Raw genomic sequence first — 20605 nt, 5'->3', positions numbered from 1 at the left:
ACCAAGAAGGAGAGTGATGGAGTGCTGCATCAGATGACCTGGCCTCCACAATCACCCAACCTCACCCCAATTGAGATGATTTTGGATGAGTTGGACCGCAGAGTGAAGGAAAATCAGCCAACAAGTGCTTAGCATATGTGAAGCTTGTGGAGAGAATGCCAAGAGAGTGCAAAGCTGTCATCAAGGGAAAGGGTGGCTACCTTGAAAAATCAAAAATATATTTTCATTTGTTTGACAATTTTTTTGGTTACTACATGACTCCATATGTGTTATTTCATAGTTTTTACATCTTCACTATTATTTTACAATGTAGAAAAGAGTACAAATAGATAAAAACCCTTGAATGAGTAGGTGTGTTCAAACTTTGCACTGGTATCTTATGTGTTATAGGAATTCTAAGAAGTTCATCTTTTCTATTTGAGCTGTTTCTATGCTTCCTGTTAAAATTTTGCTTCTTTTAATTTTTGTTTTGTACACCAGCTTCAAACAGGAAAATATATTTCACAGTGGGTTTGGATGGTACAATGTTTCTCTACGCTATACTTGCTTGTTTTGTCACATAAACTGAAATTTGGCAAACTATTCGAATTTTAGCAACCAGGAAATTGTGAACGATTTGTGCATAGTACATCTTTAAGGGAACATTCTCTAAAGTAGTGGAAACATTTGTTGTTAGCTGTGTAGACACCTGGTTTAAATAATCAAGAGTTTTGTAACTGACTGAATAGCTTAATCAGCTGTATTCGTAGAGGGATGCAACGGAAGGTGGACTGTCTGGTTGTAACCTAGGTCATGGTCACTATTATTTCAATCAGTGTAGTGTTACCAAAAATTGCACCCAGGATGGTCCCCAGGACCAAGTTTGGGAAACCCTGCCCAAGGTGAGGGATTTTGAAATACTGATCTATTTCCAACCCAAATCAAATCTACTCAGGTCTACTAAGTCCTGCCAGCTTCCTGACAATAACTCAAGTGTGTGTTTTCATCCTTCTTGACTATCCTGTAAGAGCCCACAGTCATAGTTGCGCTGAAAAAAATGTGCTTTGTTGGGCTGGCTTTTCTAGTCAGAGACCGAGTGACAAATTGAGGGTCACTTCATGTTGGGACAGAATGTATCATTCAGACAAACACTCAAAAAAAGAAGCAGCGCTAGGTTTCAGGACTTGGCATTCAGAGTGAGAGGAGAGGAGAGGAGGAGACACACTGAACAACAGCCTCTCTTGATTCCTCAGGGATTCATGTGCCTTATTTACAGCGCTCTATTGTCTACCATGTATCCTATCTCCCTGCTCTCTGCTCTTGTACTTTCAATTATTTGTTTCCTCTCTGTTGTTTTAAGAGGCGGGGAGAGGGAACAGGCGAGGAGGCCAGACGCATATCACATCACCACATAGCAAAGCCGAGAGCTCCTCAGCCTGTAGATGGGTTTTTGATTACGCCAGATCTTTAGAGGTTTGTTGTGGGACAGCAACAAGGGGGGGGGGGGGGGCGGATGGACGGACACATAATTGCATGCATCCCAACTGGCACCTTATTCTCTAACTCTAACAACTTTTGACCAGAGCCCTATGTGATAATGTAATGATATGTGATTGCCTGTCTGTAAATAAAATAAAGGATTATTTCTTGCTATAGAGACCCACAGCTACAGCATTTGGGACCGTGACACTGTTGCACTGCTGTGATCTGTATGGAATGAAAGCTGAGACAAAAGTCAGCTAATGGATGCCGAAAATATTACACCTCTGCCCCGCTGTGCATTCAGGATCAACCTGACAGACAACGATAATTAGAACTGTTTTGTTCTTATGCGTGAAATGGCTTTTCTATTTCCAGAAGAATCCAAATAGATGGAATATTAAAAGGCTGAAATATAAATCCTATAATTAGTAGGATTAATATTTCACAAATAAACGTAACATCTCTGATTTCGTAATGACGTGTGTGTGTGTGTGTGTGTGCTTGCCTGTAAGAATTATGTTTTCTTTTATGATGAAGTGCCTAAACCCTTAAACCCATATACAGCCGTCTGTAATGCTAGGGTAACAGATTGGAAATAGTTATTGATTTGTTCATTTTGAATGCCCCACCCCCAAGACCCCTGTCAACCTATAGAAAACTATAAATGGCATGATTAATGACAATGCTCCAGGGATTAAATACAAATATTTTGATTTAATTATTGAATGTAAAAGGAGATCAATGGTAAATGGTTGATTTTACCATGCATTGTTACCATGGTAATAAAGGAAAGCATAGCTTATGTTTCCATTACATGCTAAACCAAAATAAATTATGAGCCCAAACCTCATCAGCTGTACGTCTATCTTGATATCCCTGTGCAACACAGAGCCACCCTGAATATCTAGTTCCATTAACAATATTTAAGTCATACTTTAATAAAAATACCCTTTCTAAACCCTCTTTTAAGCACATATCCACCCTGGGGTTCTCCCTAAACCCACTTTTAAGCACATATCCACCCTGGGGTTCTCCCTAAACCCTATTTTAAGCACATATCCACCCTGGGGTTCTCCCTAAACCCTCTTTTAAGCACATATACACCATGTTCTGAGAGAGGCCGTCTGTTTCACCCTGATAACTGCATCTCTTCTTTCAGACGGCTGGCAAGGGCAGAGGCCATTAAGTCATTTGTAATACAATGTTCATTCTGTGATTTAGAAGCAATGGTGGGAAAGGACAGCGGACTCTTTCTGGTTGAACACAATACGCCTCTCTGATTTAATAGTGTTTCTCCGTGCTGCTTTGAATCTGAGTGGAAGAGATATAGCCAATTGTACTGTAAGAACAGACTACACTGCCTTAAGACAAACAGACCAAGGAGCAGAGCCTTACGGGCCGACCGACACCCTTTTTTGTAGGAAAGGCTATTGATGAGACATTGAACCTCAGCGTGTTCTGCAGAAGTATCAATCAAGTGTTTGATTTCTTTCCTGTGTTGGTGTTCCAATGCTCCCTGGCTGTTGCTATGAGCATATAGTCAACGTGAGGATACTGAATGCGAATAAATGGGGACACCAAAACACCATGTTAATCAAACATCATTCTGACACCAGTGCATGGCACTGAATTCAGTATAAAGACAGCTGCTACACACACATATTCTGATTTATCCTCTGAGGGCCTAATGTCACCCAGGCCGTTCCAGTCGCCAGGCGGACAGACAGCTCTAGCCCAGTATTATGTGCATGTCGCTGCAGCTCAGGGCCTTGGGAGGGAATGAAGACAGATTACTCAGGCATCAGTGGCCTCCGCCCGGCAGCAGCCAGCAGGCTGCAACGGGGGAAACAGCACACTCAGCAAGAGCCTTGCTCCCCGCTCCATTCCCAACACATACTTGATTTCCCCCCAGAACCTTCATAAAGGTCTGGTGTGTGTGTGTGTGTGTGTGTGTGTGTGTGTGTGTGTGTGTGTGTGTGTGTGTGTGTGTGTGTGTGTGTGTGTGTGTGTGTGTGTGTGTGTGTGTGTGTGTGTGTGTGTGTGTGTGTGTGTGTGTGTGTGTGTGAGAGAGAGAGAGAGAGGTGTGGTCTCAGGGGACCTCTCTCTCCATGTGTCCGGGGACAGAGAACCACAGTCTGTCACACATTCTGGCCTTTTACATAAACCCTGCAGATGTTACTCTTCTCTTATTTTCTCTCCTCCATCCTCTCCTTCCTCCCATGGGCTCACAAGGAGGATAAATGAGGTCAAGGGGATGTACTCTTGTCTGGCCCTTCATTTGTTCCTCTGTGAGTCATACTGTGTATCGGCATCATCCCACGAACAGTAGTCTCCACATGCACTGTGAAAACTAGGACATTGCAATAATATTCACAAGTTGTGTGTCAGTGGACCACTAGGCTATAAATAGGAGCTAAGTGCAATGGTCGGGTCACTCTGAGGAAGACGGCAGCTTGACGCTGAAACGTCAGTCACCTGTTTGCGTCCTGTACAATGGATCAAAGTGAGCTGAAATGAATATGTTTAATATTTTTGTTGTTGAGTGCTCCAACTCCTTTCTACCTCAAATTAATCCTTTCAGAAGTTTTTCCGGGTAAGCCCTTCTCATGATTTTTGTAATTTGTTGCTGAGATCCCCCTCCTTTCCTGTGTTTGCTGAAGTGTGAAGACCCACCTGAACTAATATTTACAATACTTTGTTGCCACGTACTATTATGTGACAATGGTGATCGGAACCTCCTGGCCACATCAGGTCTGCAAGTCACATTATGTTGGCTTGCAAAGTGATGTGGAATATCTATTGGAATCCAGCTACAGTTAGGACATCCAACAGTTTGAATTTGTTTGTCATTTTATTAGTTTTTTTTCCCCAAAATTCTTTACATATCAAAAGGATCAATCAGAAATTCACGTCTTTCAATACATCATTAGGTTTAACTAAAACTATTCAAACAATAAGTAATCAATCCAAGTTAGACTAATCAAATGGTCAATGGTCAAAATAAAAAACCTCATGCAATCAATCATAAAAAAGGAATCCTAATGAGCAGCTCGTCAGTCCACAATTTGTTTTATTTTCATTGCAGTGTCTTCGAGGGGTAGGTCTAGAATTTGCCATCGTTTGGAGTCTTGCTTACTTGGTTGGTCTGGTGGTGTGGTGTTTGTGTGTTTGTGTGTTTGTGTGTTTGTGTTGAGGAAGAGGAAGGGGCTGGCAGTTGCAGGACAGAGGTGGCAGTTGTGGTTGGTTGGTGCTCTGTCCTAGGTTGGTGATGTTGGGTCCAGGAAAACCTGGGTTGGTGCTGGGTCTGGAAACCAGGAGGTGATGGGTCTGGTGTTGGGACGGAATCTGGGAACCAGGAACTGGGGCTGCTGCAGGTGCTGGGTCGGGATCAAGCAGACACACAAGGGAGCCCTAGACCCAGAGGTTAATGGTGGCACTCCCCTGTGGTCTGCTCGCTCAGGGTGTAGGTTAGATGTTTGGTCCTTCCTTAGCGCCTCATCTTGTGTTCTGGTGCTGGGTCTGGTGCTTGAACTGGGACTGGTATTGGATCTGCAGAGGGGAGGAAAACAACCTGAGGAGTGAGAAGACACACCAGGACCCTGGAGGTCAGTGATGGTACTCCCCTGTGGCATGCTCTCTCCGGGTGTAGGTCTTTAGTCCTTCCTCTGCACCTCTTCTGGTGTAGTGACTGTTTCCTGGTTCTGGTCCGGTTCTAGATGAATGGTTCCTGGTTCTAGTCTGGTTCTGTATGATGTATAGGTATAGAGGGGGAAAAGGGGGAGAGATGGACAGGGAGCAGAGGGTGGTGGAGGGTATGTCTATGGGCCTGGGCTGGTGCTGGAGGAGGAGTGATGCAGCTGCAAGGCTGAGGACAGAGGGAACAAATAGGACCTAGCCCTGCCTGGTCATGGACCACTCACAAAACAGTTGGTAGGCGTGTTCAGTGTGAGTGCGTCCATGGGGGGCAGTTCTCTGTATGTGCCTTGTGCCTTCTTTGGGGAGGCAGCCATGGACGTTCTTCAAGTGCCATCTTCTTGTGTTCTATCTTCTGGGGATATTGCCAGGGTCATGACATTGCAGATGTGGGCCTCTAGCAGGTGGTTCTTGGCTGTCCCTGGGTCTTGATTTTCCTCCCCACAGACTGGTTGGTTGGTAGCCAGCCACCTGTACCTACTGATTGGTGGGATGAATGAAGGGGTGAAGAACATTACGATGGAATTTTTATTCACCCACAACCTGCATTCAGAATGACTGTCAGGTTGAGAAATATCAACAGAAGTGACTACCTAAACCATTTAAACTGGGACAACCATTTCAGTAACGAGTGTAATAAAGCTAACTAACTCATTGGATTCGTTTAGAAAATGTTATGTTATTTATTTTCATGTAGCATAATATTTATCAATCAATCTATGTACATGCAAAAACACAGATAATTAAAACGTTCCTAAGAACATCTACCTGATGTAGAGCATGCTGGGAAATCTGATAATGATGGGCATGGTTTTGATTGGAATGTTTTACTCTCCACAGAGTAAAGCTGACACAATCACACTCTCACAATCAACACCACTGAGTGATACTTTCCCTCTTAGAGAGTTAATAATTTAACTCCTGAATCAACACTAGAAACATAACACCTGGTAACCCTGGCCATTTGCTGTGCGGAGACAATGGGGACGGACACACTAACACAGGACAATCTCAACATAGCAGCAGTACAGTTCTAGTCATTGACACAGGATTTTCTCTCTCTTGTGTTTAAGTAAGAAAGAGTGGATGGATCCTAAAAAAACAACCCCTCCATGACTACTCAGCAACCAATCAGATGCTTCGTGATACATGATGGACACAGCCACATAAAATACATAGTACCTGTTACACATGGAGTGAACAACTGTTGAATACTGCATGACCGTTGAGCATCTGACTGAAATGCTATGTCCAATGTACCCTAAATCTAATGTGTTTTGAAGACTTAAATTGATCATCAAAAAATACATTTTACGAAAAGGTTGTGTGTGACACACTTGATTAAAACTACCATGGTCTAATTCCTTCCCCAACTATTTTTATTTATTTAACTAGGCAAGTAAAATTATTATTTACAATGACAGGCCTACCCCTGCCAAATCCTAACCCGGACGACGCTGGGCCAATTGTGCGATGCCCTATGGGACTCCCAAACAATGCCGGATGTGATACAACCTGGAATTGAACCAGGGTCTGTAGTGACGCCTCTAGCACTGAGATGCAGTGCCTTAAACCGCTGTGCCACTCGGGAGCCCCAAGAAACTACGTTTCAACTATTTCTCACTTGTCCCTTGTCCCTTAACTAAGGAAATGCAAACCTGTGAAATTAGAGTTTCTCTGTAGGGTCTTTCGGTTAAAGAATTTCTGTATACTATAGGCAACAGACGACCTTGTGTCATGTGAATTGTCTAGGCATAATTCCCTGAAGACTCTTCACAGTGGCTGCACTGTCAGTAGGGAATAACCAAGTTCAAACCAAGCAAGTGTGGGCAATTACCAACCTCTAATTATACTTTTACATTTCGGTATGGGAAATAAACAAGAGATATAAATATGAATAAATAAGGCGATCTGTCAGCATGAAATGTGATCCTGCTTAATCTTCTGAATATAGCTAACCCTCCTGTCTCATTAATTTGAGAACGCTGAATAATTTTATCAGAGTTCGTTCCGGTGGCACACACACACACACACACACACACACACACACACACACACACACACAGAGAGACACACACACACAGAGAGACACACACACACACACACACACACACACACACACACACACACAGAGACACACATACACACACACACACACACACACACACACACACACACACATACACACACACACACACACACACACACAAAGAGACACATCAAAGGTTGATACACATTTAAAGTTAGATTTGATAAAATCCTATTCTTTAACTTTGATATTTGGTTTAGACGGAGTGGTGAATATAACATATCAAATATTGATTTAATTTGTATACAAACTGGAATCAAAGCCAGACTAAGTCAGTGGCACAGACGGAACTATCCAAGCAGAAAATAAATATCCTTCAAATGTTGAAATTTGGTTGTTCAACCTGTCGTGTCTTTGGCTATGCCGGATTAAGTGATATGACATGCTACTCTATAAAATAATGTCTCCGTAATTAATATTACCTGATTGAGCTAATCATGTAAATGTAATTAACTAGAGAGTCAGGGCACCACAAAATAATATTTATAGAGCTGTTATCTTCCGAATAAAATCTTAAAGACCTAGTAATATTTTACATCAATAGCAGTCAATATTAATTGTCATCTTAATTCAGTCTCATCTGAAAGTTGTAAGTTGTAAATCTAAAAGTTGTAAATCTGCACGAACCCTGGCTAACAAGTTGAATCAGCAATACAATATTGGGTTTAATTATTTATTTACTAAATACCTAACTAATCACACAGAATTACACATACACATAATTAAATCATAACTTGATTACAAATGACATCATAAAGGAAAACGTCTCTAGCGGGCGGAACAGATATGACAGCTCGTTACACAACAGAAAAGGGGCTGGGTTTGAGTGAAACAGCGGGAAGACTGAGGAACAAAGGGCGAAGCTGTGCTATCGCAAATACAGTATCTTATGCATTCTAAATTACCGCCCATTTGGAAAAGGAAAATGCAATAAATATTTACTCTGAGCTGCGCTTCGGTAGGTTGGTGGTAGAAGGAAGGCCGTGTTGCCCAACCGAGTCCTTTGTCCTTTGAAGAATGTCTCTGCTGGTAAATTGGATACGTTGTAGTAGCGTCGTTGTGTGGTAGACAGAATACTCTGTCTGTTCCTTCCTAACCTGCATTTGCAGCTCCTGTTGCTAACTCAACGGCTAGGAGGTATCCCTTCTGTAGTGAATAAGAGTTCAAAGTTCATACCATTCGCAACCAAAGCTCATGCTGATGTTGGCTTCGTTCTGTAGTTATTATCTGAACCATTCTGAACAACAATTCCATGTGAATCCGATAACTCTGATGTGTAGACTTTCCACTGTAGAGTTTATGTCATCTTATCATTGATGAGAATGTCTCAGATGACAACCGAACTGACATCATATTCATTAACCACCGCATATGTTAAATTGGTCGGATTACCAGAATATAGTTAATTCCCCCCCACCTTCTGATGTTCCCAGAATCTCTATGTTAACCAAAGGGGTTTGCAAATGTAACCTCAGTAGGGTAGAGAGAGGAAAAAGGGGGAAAGAGGTATTTATGACTGTCATAAACCTACCCCCAGGCCAACGTCATGACAAACCCAACACAATTGAATATGACTTTTGTAAGACAATGAATAGCCTAAAGTTAAGGCTATCTTGCAAACTAACGTAACATTCATGTTGAGGTTACTGTAACTATAAATGTCTTCTTATGTAATCATATAAAGTATGCATGTGCAAGATGGCATGCATAGGTCGTCATGGCAGGTTTGTGGAGATGTTAGCAATTGCTGTAATAATCTGTGCAGTCTTGAACGCTATTGATCACTTCCCTTTTAACGTAATCTCAACTGCAATCCAGGTAATTTGTTCCACTGTTATGAAGCACAGTGATAACACAATCTGCTATATAAAAAACAAAATCCACTACATGACCTATGTGGACACCTGCTCATCCAACATCTCATTCCAAATTTGGGGGCATTACCGTTTTTTTTTCAATTGCTAACATGCATTGGTGAAAACGGAAGTCACATTGTCAAAACTCTTAGCACAGTCAGCGAAACAGAAGTGTTTGTGGACCAAACTGTGAATCATTTTTCATTGCTTTCACACAAAATGCATTCAGTGACCACTTTCTCCGAAATACATGAACTCTTTTCTCATTCATACTCCACCACCTGCAAAACTATATATTTGCAGTACATTTTCAAATGCTAACACACTGTTTCTAAAACTGTTAAAAACACATTCAAAACAGAATGATGGCAAATGTCGTGCATTTTTGCAATAACCAGATTGAAACATGCAGAAAAACAACAAATGTGCATCCTTCAATGATAATTGAACTACATCTTAGTGTACAATACAGTATGTTAACATTTTTGACATTTTGAAATATATTGATTGATTTTCGTTTTGCAGTAGGTTCCAAAGGTTGCCTCCCTCAGGAGGCAACCTTCAGAGAGGCAGAATATTATCAGATGCGCAGGAAATTGCCATTGTTGACATGGTAATTGGCAACAGTGCAATAAAACTGTGGGAAATTCGGGACAGAGTGCTGACAGACAATATCACTTTTGGGAATGTGAATGCGGTCAGCACAACGACAATTGCCAGAGTCCTAGAGAAACATCAAATAAGGATGAAGCAGTTGTAAACTGTACCCTTTGAGAGAAATGCGGAACTTGTTTTAAGGATCTCCGGTATCAATATGTCCAAGTAAGATGTCTGTTCAATAACCAAACAGGGTACATACCCAGCTATGCATAATGTAAAGTACTGCAAAACTGTGGATTTACTATATGTTAGAGAGTCATGGAGATGTAAGCCAGGCGAACTGCACATGCTTTAATCTTTGTGGATGAAGCTGGATTTAACCTGGCAAAAACACACTGCAGGAGAAGAAATGTGATTGGACAGAGAGCAACCGTGGATGTCCCAGGCCAGAGAGGAGCTAACATCACAATGTGTGCAGCACTGCCCAATGATGGTTTGCTGTTACACAAACCACTCATTGGCCCCTACAATACAGAGAGGCTCATTTTTTCTGGATGTACTGCATTATCGACTTGTGCCAGTGGAGGAGAGAAGGGCAAGAAACTCCCCTACCTTCGTTGTTGTGTGGGATAATGTGGCATTGAACGACTCTGCTGCAGTCACAGACTGATTTGCTGCACATCCCAGGATGTTAGTACTATTCCTGTCTCCATACTCCCCCTTCCTAAACCCCAAAATTGAGTTTTTCTCTGCGTGGAGGTGGAAGGTTTATGACCACCATCCACATGGCCAGATATCCTTACTGGATGCCATGAATGCGGGGTGTGGAGACACTTCTCCTGAAGACTGCCAGGATTGGGTTAGACATTCCAGGAGATACTTTCCAAGATGCATCGCCAGAGAAGACATGAGATGTGATGTTGATGAAAACTTGTGGCCAAATGCAGGAGAGAGGGAGAACAAGAACCCTCACAGTACTGTACAGTATGATTATAAACTCAGCAAAAAAATAAACATCCTCTCACAGTCAACTGCATTTATTTTCAGCAAACCTAACATGTGTAAATATTTGTATGAACAGAACAACATTCAAAAACTAAGCTCCACAGACATGAATACTGAATATCATGTCCCTGAACAAAGGGAGGGTGGGTCAAAATCAAAAGTAACAGTCAGTATTTGGTGTGGCCACCAGCTGCATTAAGTACTGCAGTGCATCTCCTCCTCATGGACTGCACCAGATTTACCAGTTCTTGCTGTGAGATGTTACCCCACTCTTCCACCAAGTCACCTGCAAGTTCCTGGACATTTCTGGGGAATGGCCCTAGCCCTCACCCTCCGATCCAACAGGTCCAAGACGTGCTCAATGGGATTGAGATCCGGGCTCTTCGCTGGCCATGGCAGAACACTGACATTCCTGTTTTGCAGGAAATCATGCACAGAACAAGCAGTATGGCTGGTGGCATTGTCATGCTGGAGGGTCATGTCAGGATGAGCCTGCAGGAAGGGTACCACATGAGGGAGGAGGATGTCTTCCCTGTAACGTACAATGTTGAGATTGCCTGTAATGACAACCAGCTCAGTCCGATGATATTGTGATACACCGCCCCAGACCATGACGGACCCTCCACCTCCAAATCGATCCCAATCCATTACAGGCCATCGGTGTAACGCTCATTCCTTCGACGATGAACGCGAATCCGACCATCACCCCTGGTGAGACAAAACCGTGAATCGTTAGTGAAGAGCACTTTTTGCCAGTCCTGTCTGGTCCAGCGATGGTGGGTTTTTTTCCCTATAGGCGACGTTGTTGCAGGTGATGTCTGGTGAGAACCTGCCTTACAACAGACCTACAAACCCTCAGTCCAGCCTCTCTCAGCCTATTGCGGACAGTCTGAGCACTGATGAATGGATTGTGCGTTCCTGGTGTAACTCGGGCAGTTGTTGTTGCCATCCTGTACCTGTCCCGAAGGTGTGATGTTTGGATGTACCACTGTGAGGACGATCAGCTGTCCGTCCTGTCTCCCTGTAGCACAATCTTAGGCATCTCAGTACAGACAGTGCAATTTATTGCCCTGGCCACATCTGCAGTCCTCATGCCTCCTTGCAGCATGCCTAAGTCACATTCACGCAGATGAGCAGGGACACTGGCCATCTTTCTTCTAAATTTACTATACATGTTGTTGTTGTTGTTTTTTTATTGTTATTGCATCCCTGGAATTTCAATATTTTTTGTTTAACACTTTTTATTTTTCACAAATAAATAATTATATGCAAAGGTACAGAAAATATAAAGGGTATTGAAGCAAATTGCTGCATTTCTGATTCATTCTTGTTACATATACAGTACTTTAGTATAGTCAATAAAGTGAAGGTGTTATTCTTATTATATAATGAAATACTGATTTATGTGAAAAATCATTCAAACTTCAAAGAGAAAAGTTCATCATTTATGTAATGCTCCCTGTTGTTAGTGTTTTTTAGGTCAATGTGTTATGAGTGACAACCTATGCTTTCTGAGTGAGAATTATTGACAGTGTTATGTTCGAAAAAGCTTATTTTGAGACATGTATGAAGTGTTTTGGTGGTTTGAGATTTTGAGGTGAGATTAACTGTTTGGACAAGTTGGTAATGCAGACTAAATCAAATCAAATCAAATCAAATTTTATTTGTCACATACACATGGTTAGCAGATGTTAATGCGAGTGTAGCGAAATGCTTGTGCTTCTAGTTCCGACAATGCAGTAATAACAAGTAATCTAACTAGCAATTCCAAAACTACTGTCTTGTACACAGTGTAAGGGGATAAAGAATATGTACATAAGGATATATGAATGAGTGATGGTACAGAGCAGCATAGGCAAGATACAGTAGATGGTATCGAGTACAGTATGTACAAATGAGATGAGTATGTAAACAAAGTGGCATAGTTTAAAGTGGCTAGTGATACATGTATTACATAAGGATACAGTCGATGATATAGAGTACAGTATATACGTATGCATATGAGATGAATAATGTAGGGTAAGTAACATTATATAAGGTAGCATTGTTTAAAGTGGCTAGTGATATATTTACATCATTTCCCATCATTTCCCATTATTAAAGTGGCTGGAGTTGAGTCAGTGTCAGTGTGTTGGCAGCAGCCACTCAGTGTTAGTGGTGGCTGTTTAACAGTCTGATGGCCTTGAGATAGAAGCTGTTTTTCAGTCTCTCGGTCCCAGCTTTGATGCACCTGCACTGACCTCGCCTTCTGGATGATAGCGGGGTGAACAGGCAGTGGCTCGGGTGGTTGATGTCCTTGATGATCTTTATGGACTACCTGTGACATCGGGTGGTGTAGGTGTCCTGGAGGGCAGGTAGTTTGCCCCCGGTGATGCGTTCTGCAGACCTCACTACCCTCTGGAGAGCCTTACGGTTGAGGGCGGTGCAGTTGCCATACCAGGCGGTTATACAGCCCGCCAGGATGCTCTCGATTGTGCATCTGTAGAAGTTTGTGAGTGCTTTTGGTGACAAGCCAAATTTCTTCAGCCTCCTGAGGTTGAAGAGGCGCTGCTGCGCCTTCTTCGCGGTGCTGTCTGTGTGAGTGGACCAATTCAGTTTGTCTGTGATGTGTATGCCGAGGAACTTAAAACTTGCTACCCTCTCCACTACTGTTCCATCGATGTGGATAGGGGGGTGTTCCCTCTGCTGTTTCCTGAAGTCCACAATCATCTCCTTAGTTTTGTTGACGTTGAGTGTGAGGTTATTTTCCTGACACCACACTCCGAGGGCCCTCACCTCCTCCCTGTAGGCCGTCTCGTCGTTGTTGGTAATCAAGCCTACCACTGTTGTGTCGTCCGCAAACTTGATGATTGAGTTGGAGGCGTGCGTGGCCACGCAGTCGTGGGTGAACAGGGAGTACAGGAGAGGGCTCAGAACGCACCCTTGTGGGGCCCCAGTGTTGAGGATCAGCGGGGAGGAGATGTTGTTGCCTACCCTCACCACCTGGGGGCGGCCCGTCAGGAAGTCCAGTACCCAGTTGCACAGGGCGGGGTCGAGACCCAGGGTCTCGAGCTTGATGACGAGCTTGGAGGGTACTATGGTGTTGAATGCCGAGCTGTAGTCGATGAACAGCATTCTCACATAGGTATTCCTCTTGTCCAGATGGGTTAGGGCAGTGTGCAGTGTGGTTGAGATTGCATCGTCTGTGGACCTATTTGGGCGGTAAGCAAATTGGAGTGGGTCTAGGGTGTCAGGTAGGGTGGAGGTGATATGGTCCTTGACTAGTCTCTCAAAGCACTTCATGATGACGGATGTGAGTGCTACGGGGCGGTAGTCGTTTAGCTCAGTTACCTTAGCTTTCTTGGGAACAGGAACAATGGTGGCCCTCTTGAAGCATGTGGGAACAGCAGACTGGTATAGGGATTGATTGAATATGTCCGTAAACACACCGGCCAGCTGGTCTGCGCATGCTCTGAGGGCGTGGCTGGGGATGCCGTCTGGGCCTGCAGCCTTGCGAGGGTTAACACGTTTAAATGTCTTACTCACCTCGGCTGCAGTGAAGGAGAGACCGCATGTTTTCGTTGCAGGCCATGTCAGTGGCACTGCATTGTCCTCAAAGCGGGCAAAAAAGTTATTTAGTCTGCCTGGGAGCAAGACATCCTGGTCCGTGACTGGGTTGGATTTCTTCCTGTAGTCCGTGATTGACTGTAGACCCTGCCACATGCCTCTTGTGTCTGAGCCGTTGAATTGAGATTCTACTTTGTCTCTGTACTGGCGCTTAGCTTGTTTGATAGCCTTGCGGAGGGAATAGCTGCACTGTTTGTATTCGGTCATGTTACCAGACACCTTGCCCTGATTAAAAGCAGTGGTTCGCGCTTTCAGTTTCACACGAATGCTGCCATCAATCCACGGTTTCTGGTTAGGGAATGTTTTAATCGTTGCTATGGGAACGACATCTTCAACGCACGTTCTAATGAACTCGCACACCGAATCAGCGTATTCGTCAATGTTGTTATCTGACGCAATACGAAACATCTCCCAGTCCACGTGATGGAAGCAGTCTTGGAGGGTGGAGTCAGCTTGGTCGGACCAGCGTTGGACAGACCTCAGCGTGGGAGCCTCTTGTTTTAGTTTCTGTCTGTAGGCAGGGATCAACAAAATGGAGTCGTGGTCAGCTTTTCCGAAAGGGGGGCGGGGCAGGGCCTTATATGCGTCGCGGAAGTTAGAGTAACAATGATCCAAGGTCTTTCCACCCCTGGTTGCGCAATCGATATGCTGATAAAATTTAGGGAGTCTTGTTTTCAGATTAGCCTTGTTAAAATCCCCAGCTACAATGAATTCAGCCTCCGGATAAATCGTTTCCAGTTTGCAGAGAGTTAAATATAGTTCGTTCAGAGCCATCGATGTGTCTGCTTGGGGGGGATATATACGGCTGTGATTATAATCGAAGAGAATTCTCTTGGTAGATAATGCGGTCTACATTTGATTGTGAGGAATTCTAAATCAGGTGAACAGAAGGATTTGAGTTCCTGTATGTTTCTTTCATCACACCATGTCACGTTGGCCATGAGGCATACACCCCCGCCCCTCTTCTTACCAGAAAGATGTTTGTTTCTGTCAGCGCGATGCGTGGAGAAACCCGTTGGCTGCACCGCTTCGGATAGAGTCTCTCCAGTGAGCCATGTTTCAGTGAAGCAAAGGACGTTACAGTCTCTGATGTCCCTCTGGAATGCTACCCTTGCTCGGATTTCATCAACCTTGTTGTCAAGAGACTGGACATTGGCAAGAAGAATGCTAGGGAGTGGTGTACGGTGTGCCCGTCTCCGGAGTCTGACCAGAAGACCGCCTCGTTTCCCTCTCTTTCGGAGTCGTTTTTTTGGGTCGCTGCATAGGATCCACTCCGTTGTCCTGTTTGTAAGGCAGAACACAGGATCCGCGTCACGAAAAACATATTCTTGGTCGTACTGATGGTGAGTTGACGCTGATCTTATATTCAGTAGTTCTTCTCGACTGTATGTAATGAAACCTAAGATGACCTGGGGTACTAATGTAAGAAATAACACGTAAAAAAACAAAAAACTGCATAGTTTCCTAGGAACGCGAAGCGAGGCGGCCATCTCTGTCGGCGCCATCTCTGTCGGCGTCGGCGCCGAAAGTCAACTGACTATGTGAAGTGATTTGAAAAAGTGGCTTCAGTATTAACCGATCCTTGTTAGCAATTGAAAAAACTGTAATATGGAGATGGTCCCCCTTTGCAGATATAACAGCCTCCACTCTTCTGGGAAGGCTTTCCGCGAGATGTTGGAGCATTGCTGCGGGGACTTGCTTCCATTCAGCCACAAAAGCATTAGTGAGGTTGGGCAATGATGTTTGGTGATTAAACCTGGCTCGCAGTCAGCGTTCCAATTTATCCCAAAGGTGTTTTATGGAGTTGAAGTCAGGGATCTGTGCAGGCCAGTCAAGTTCTTCCACACCGATCTCGACAAACCATTTCTGTATGGACCTCACTTTGTGCACGGGGGGATTGTAATTCCAAGACAGGAGAGGGCCTTCCACAAACTTTTGCCACAAAGTTGGAAGCACAGAATAATCTAGAATGCCATTGTATGCTATAGCGTTAAGATTTCCCTTCACTGGACCTAAGGAGCATAGCCCAAACCATGAAAAATAGCCACAGACCATTATTCCTCATCCACCAAAGTTTACAGTTGGCACTATACATTCGGGCAGGTAGCGTTCTCCTGGCATCCGCCAAACCCAGATTCGCCCGTCAGACTGCCAGATGGTGAAGCGTGATTCATCGCTCCAGAGAACGCATTTCCACTGCTCCAGAGTCCAAAGGCAGCAAATTTAACGCCACTACAGCCAACGCTTGGCATTGCGCATGGCGATCTTAAGCTTATGTGCGGCTGCTCGGCCATGGAAACCCATTTCATGAAGCTCCCGACTAACAGGTCTTATGATGAAATTTCTCCCAGAGGCAGTTTAGAACTCGGTAGTGAGTGTTGCAACCCAGGACAGACAAACTTTACACGCAAATAGGCTGTTGTTTCGCTAAATTCCCCCGAAGTGAATAAAGCTACCTTGTTTCTATAGGTACCGCCTGTAATGGGTATCCTGAGGTAAAATATAGACTTTTCCAGTTACCACCTTTTCGGGATGTCTCACGGTCTGACAAACACCACAGATGCAGAATTGGTGGATGCTGTGGATTGAGACGCATCCAATGCGACAAAAAACATCTCTCTAGCTTAAACTGACAGATTGTTTTTTATGGGGATTGTTTTATTATGCTAACAATATTGGGTTACCACCCACAATGGGGTTCCTGGGGTAAAAAGTGATCTCTTAAACTTGTAGGCCTTTTGTCACAGCTACCAACTGCTATGGGTTTCATTAGGTAAATTGCAACAGATATCGACATGAACTAACCAAGTCTTGAGCCTTGTTGCAGTCTACCACCCATAAAAGTTATCTGAGGTATTGTGCTATGCTTTAGATCTGCTCATAAAATGAACAAATTCCCATGAATCAGATGACCCTGCTGAATAAAATAGCATAGACCAACATAGGCTGGTGACCAGTTTGCATTAGGTTTTCACTGGTGACCAGTTTCTTTGTGTTTTGAAGGTGAGCAGGCTTTGTTGTGTTTTCGCTGATGACCAGCCTTTGTTCTGTTTTAGTCGGAATTAGTAATTATATTTGCTGACACCTTACAGTCAAATCTTGGTATCATTAGAGTAGCTATCAAGCAATATAAACCACGCCCCTCTGCAAACATGCCTTCTCCGATGTTGTTTACGAGTTATTTAAATTAGGCAAGATAATATCATGTTACCATTGGTGTATTAAAATGAGTTACGGTGATGTCACCTTGTCCTCTTAATAATGAATCCAAGTGTTTGACACTTTATGATCAAACTTTATCAATGTAGAAGCAACAGTTATTTTTCATATTTTGATTTGGCTTCCTTCAAATATTATCCAATTTCATAAAAAACATGATTTTGACTGTTCATGACCTTCAAGATCGCTAGGCGAGACAACACATCACAAACATATAAAGTAATGTGGACCCCAGGAAAAGTAGCTGTGGACCCTATTAAATGCAAAAAGTAATCAGATTAAATACATTTTCCCTCAACAACGTATTTATTATTTTGCTCACCAAAAAATTGGTTGGAGTGTTCCATGCAACAGCATCAGTGGGGGCAGTTCTCTATACGTAGCTTGTCAAATTCAAATCAAATCAAATGTTATTGGTCACATACACATGGTTAGCAGATGTTATTGCAAGTGTAGCGAAGTGCTTGTAGCCTTATACCGTCTATGGAAAAGTAAGAATGGGAGGCAGCCATGGACCATTCTGCAAGTGCCGTCTTCCTGTGGTCTGTCTTCTGGGGATATTTAAAAGGTCATGGGGTCCAGGTCTGGGGTTGATCATTTCGTTGCAAAGGTGGATGAGGGCGTCTAGCGAGGTGTTGAAGGGTGGTTTTTGGTTGTCCATGGGTCTTGACCACACTGGCCTCCTGGTGGTCCCCTTAACTCCTGAAAGTGGTGAAGGCAGTTTGGATGGTCTTGACTGATGCTGCTAATTCTGCACAAATTTGCTTTATAGCAGTATCCAAATCTATTGGATGTAGTGACCTCCTAGCGCTAAGGTGTCCTATTTGGATGACTTATGCACTGGGTTTGACCAGGTCACAGATAGTAACAGAGATGTATTTATCTTGGGTGATTTTAACATAAATTGGAAGGATCATAATAATTAAAATAGAACTAAATGAATAAGATATGCCAAGAGCTGTGGTTTGAAACAAATGGTTAATGATACTACTAGATCATCAACTAAGTTAGGTCACAGTTCGTGCATTGAGCTGATCTTCTGTAATATACCATTGCAATACTTAAAACCAGATCAATGCCAGTGGGCTGGACAGATCATAATACTGTGACCATAACCATGAACACAAAGGTTCCAAAGAAACCCCAAACGATTGTGGTCAAGCTGCATTTTAAAACATTTAATCATGAGCTAGTTCAAAATGACTTGGCTGCTGTACCTTAAGAGCTGATTTATCTAGAGCAGGCCTGAGCAATTATTCTCAGTGGAGGGCCACATTAGAATTTAATTTTGCCATCGTGAGCCAGAATCATATTACAGGATTATACATCATGTTTATGGCTGTGTTGACAAATATATCTACTGTAAATCACGTCCAGATATGCTAATTGTTTTAAACTTTTAACATGCACAGAAATAAACCACATCCATGTTCTCCTTTTGTTAGGAGTTTTCATTATTAAACCTGCAATGAACTACACGGAGGGAAAAGTACACTATGCATTCAGCACCACGGACAGAACTCTTGTTAACGGGTATGCACAAAATCTCAAGAAAGAGAGAGAGCTCAACATTACATTTAAACTACTCAATCAGTGTGAGGAGTGAAGTCTCTGATGGACATTGACTAGAGCAGTGAAGTCAGGTAGAGTTTCTGAGGTGAGAGTCAGTAAGAAATTATCTGTGCCTTGACTTGTTATATTTCATAATTGAAAATGTCTGTTCACATACATAAGTCGACCCAAACAGTACAAATATCTTCATCATGACCTAATCTTTGAAAAGTTTTGTTCATTGAGAGAAGCATAGAACCTCATCAGTGACATTGTCTTGAATAATTCTCCATTCAATGCATCAGACTAAAGATCGATAAGCTCAAGTTGCTGGTCATTGGAAGCGTTATCCACAATTAAGGTGAAGGAGAGGAAACCAACAGCATGTAATTTTCCAACGCTTTAAACTCCTCAAAATGACGGGAAACTAGCAGTTCAAAGCTCGCAGTAGTTACATATAATTCTCCCGCTGGTCATCTGATAGGCAACCGACTAGTAGTGTCGGAATGTGGGTGGAATTGATGGCTTCTACTTGGCAGGTCAGGAGGAGTCATTTTCTCTTGAAGGCTTTGACAAGGCTGTACATCTGATGTGCAAAAAGGCCCTTCCCTTGTAGTTTGGAATTCAGTTCACTCATGAGGGCCATGATGTCCACGGTGAATTCAAAATCAGCCAACCATTCTTTATCTTGCAGTTGAGGAAAATCCACATATTTTCTTTTCATTTGTAAAAACTCAGCAATCTCTGACTTCAGGTCCCACTTTTAAGCACCTTACCCAAACTCAGCCATCTCACGTTTGTGAGGTAAGGGAGATCTGCATGACCCGTCTCTGTCTCTTCCTACAGTGAGACACACTGCCTGTGGTTTAAAGATTTAGCTCTTATGCAGTTTACAACTTTAGTAACTGTCTCCACAACATGGCTTATTTTCAGAACACATTTACAGAGCACCTCCTGATGAATAATGCAATGCAGGAAAATCCTTTTAGGCTCAGTTACTTGAATTTGTAACCTTTTCAAAAGACCAACCATTTTTCCTGTCAAGTTTGGGCACCCATCAGTGGTCGCACTGGATACATTTTCAAAACTCACTTCCCACTTTTGCCACATATTTTTTAACCTCATGCAATACATCTTTCCTTGTGGTTGTGGTTTTTATTGACTACACTGAAGCAAGCTCCTCTGTAATTTCAAATTCTGGGGTTATGCCTCGTAAGAATATCAACAACTGTGCCGTGTCACGTGCATCACTGCTCTCATCCAGGGCCAAGGAGAAATAGGTGAAATCCTTGCTGCCTTTGCCACTGAAAAAGCAACTCTTTCGATGCACTCGCCCTCTGCTCAGAAGACACACTCCTATTTTTCTCTGCATGCGTTGTCTTGAAGTGTTGGGACAAGTTGTAGTCTTTGAAGACAGCGATGCTCTCTTTGCACACTAAGCACACAGCTTTCCCTGATACCTCAATAAAGAGATATTTCGATGTCCATTCTTGCTGGAACACCTTACATTTTTTTGACCACTTTT

General features: G+C 43.1%; 1 pseudogene; it reads right to left on the bottom strand.

Moving 5' to 3' along the window:
- Nucleotides 1–19507: 19507 nt before the first annotated feature.
- LOC139367841 (general transcription factor II-I repeat domain-containing protein 2B-like) lies at nt 19508–20190 on the bottom strand (annotated as a pseudogene).
- Between the last annotated feature and the right edge of the window lie 415 nt (nt 20191–20605).

This window comes from Oncorhynchus clarkii, chromosome 16, assembly GCF_045791955.1.
Source record: "Oncorhynchus clarkii lewisi isolate Uvic-CL-2024 chromosome 16, UVic_Ocla_1.0, whole genome shotgun sequence".
In the NCBI taxonomy this organism is placed as follows: Eukaryota; Metazoa; Chordata; class Actinopteri; order Salmoniformes; family Salmonidae; genus Oncorhynchus; species Oncorhynchus clarkii.
This window is presented reverse-complemented; position numbering and strand designations above follow the sequence as displayed.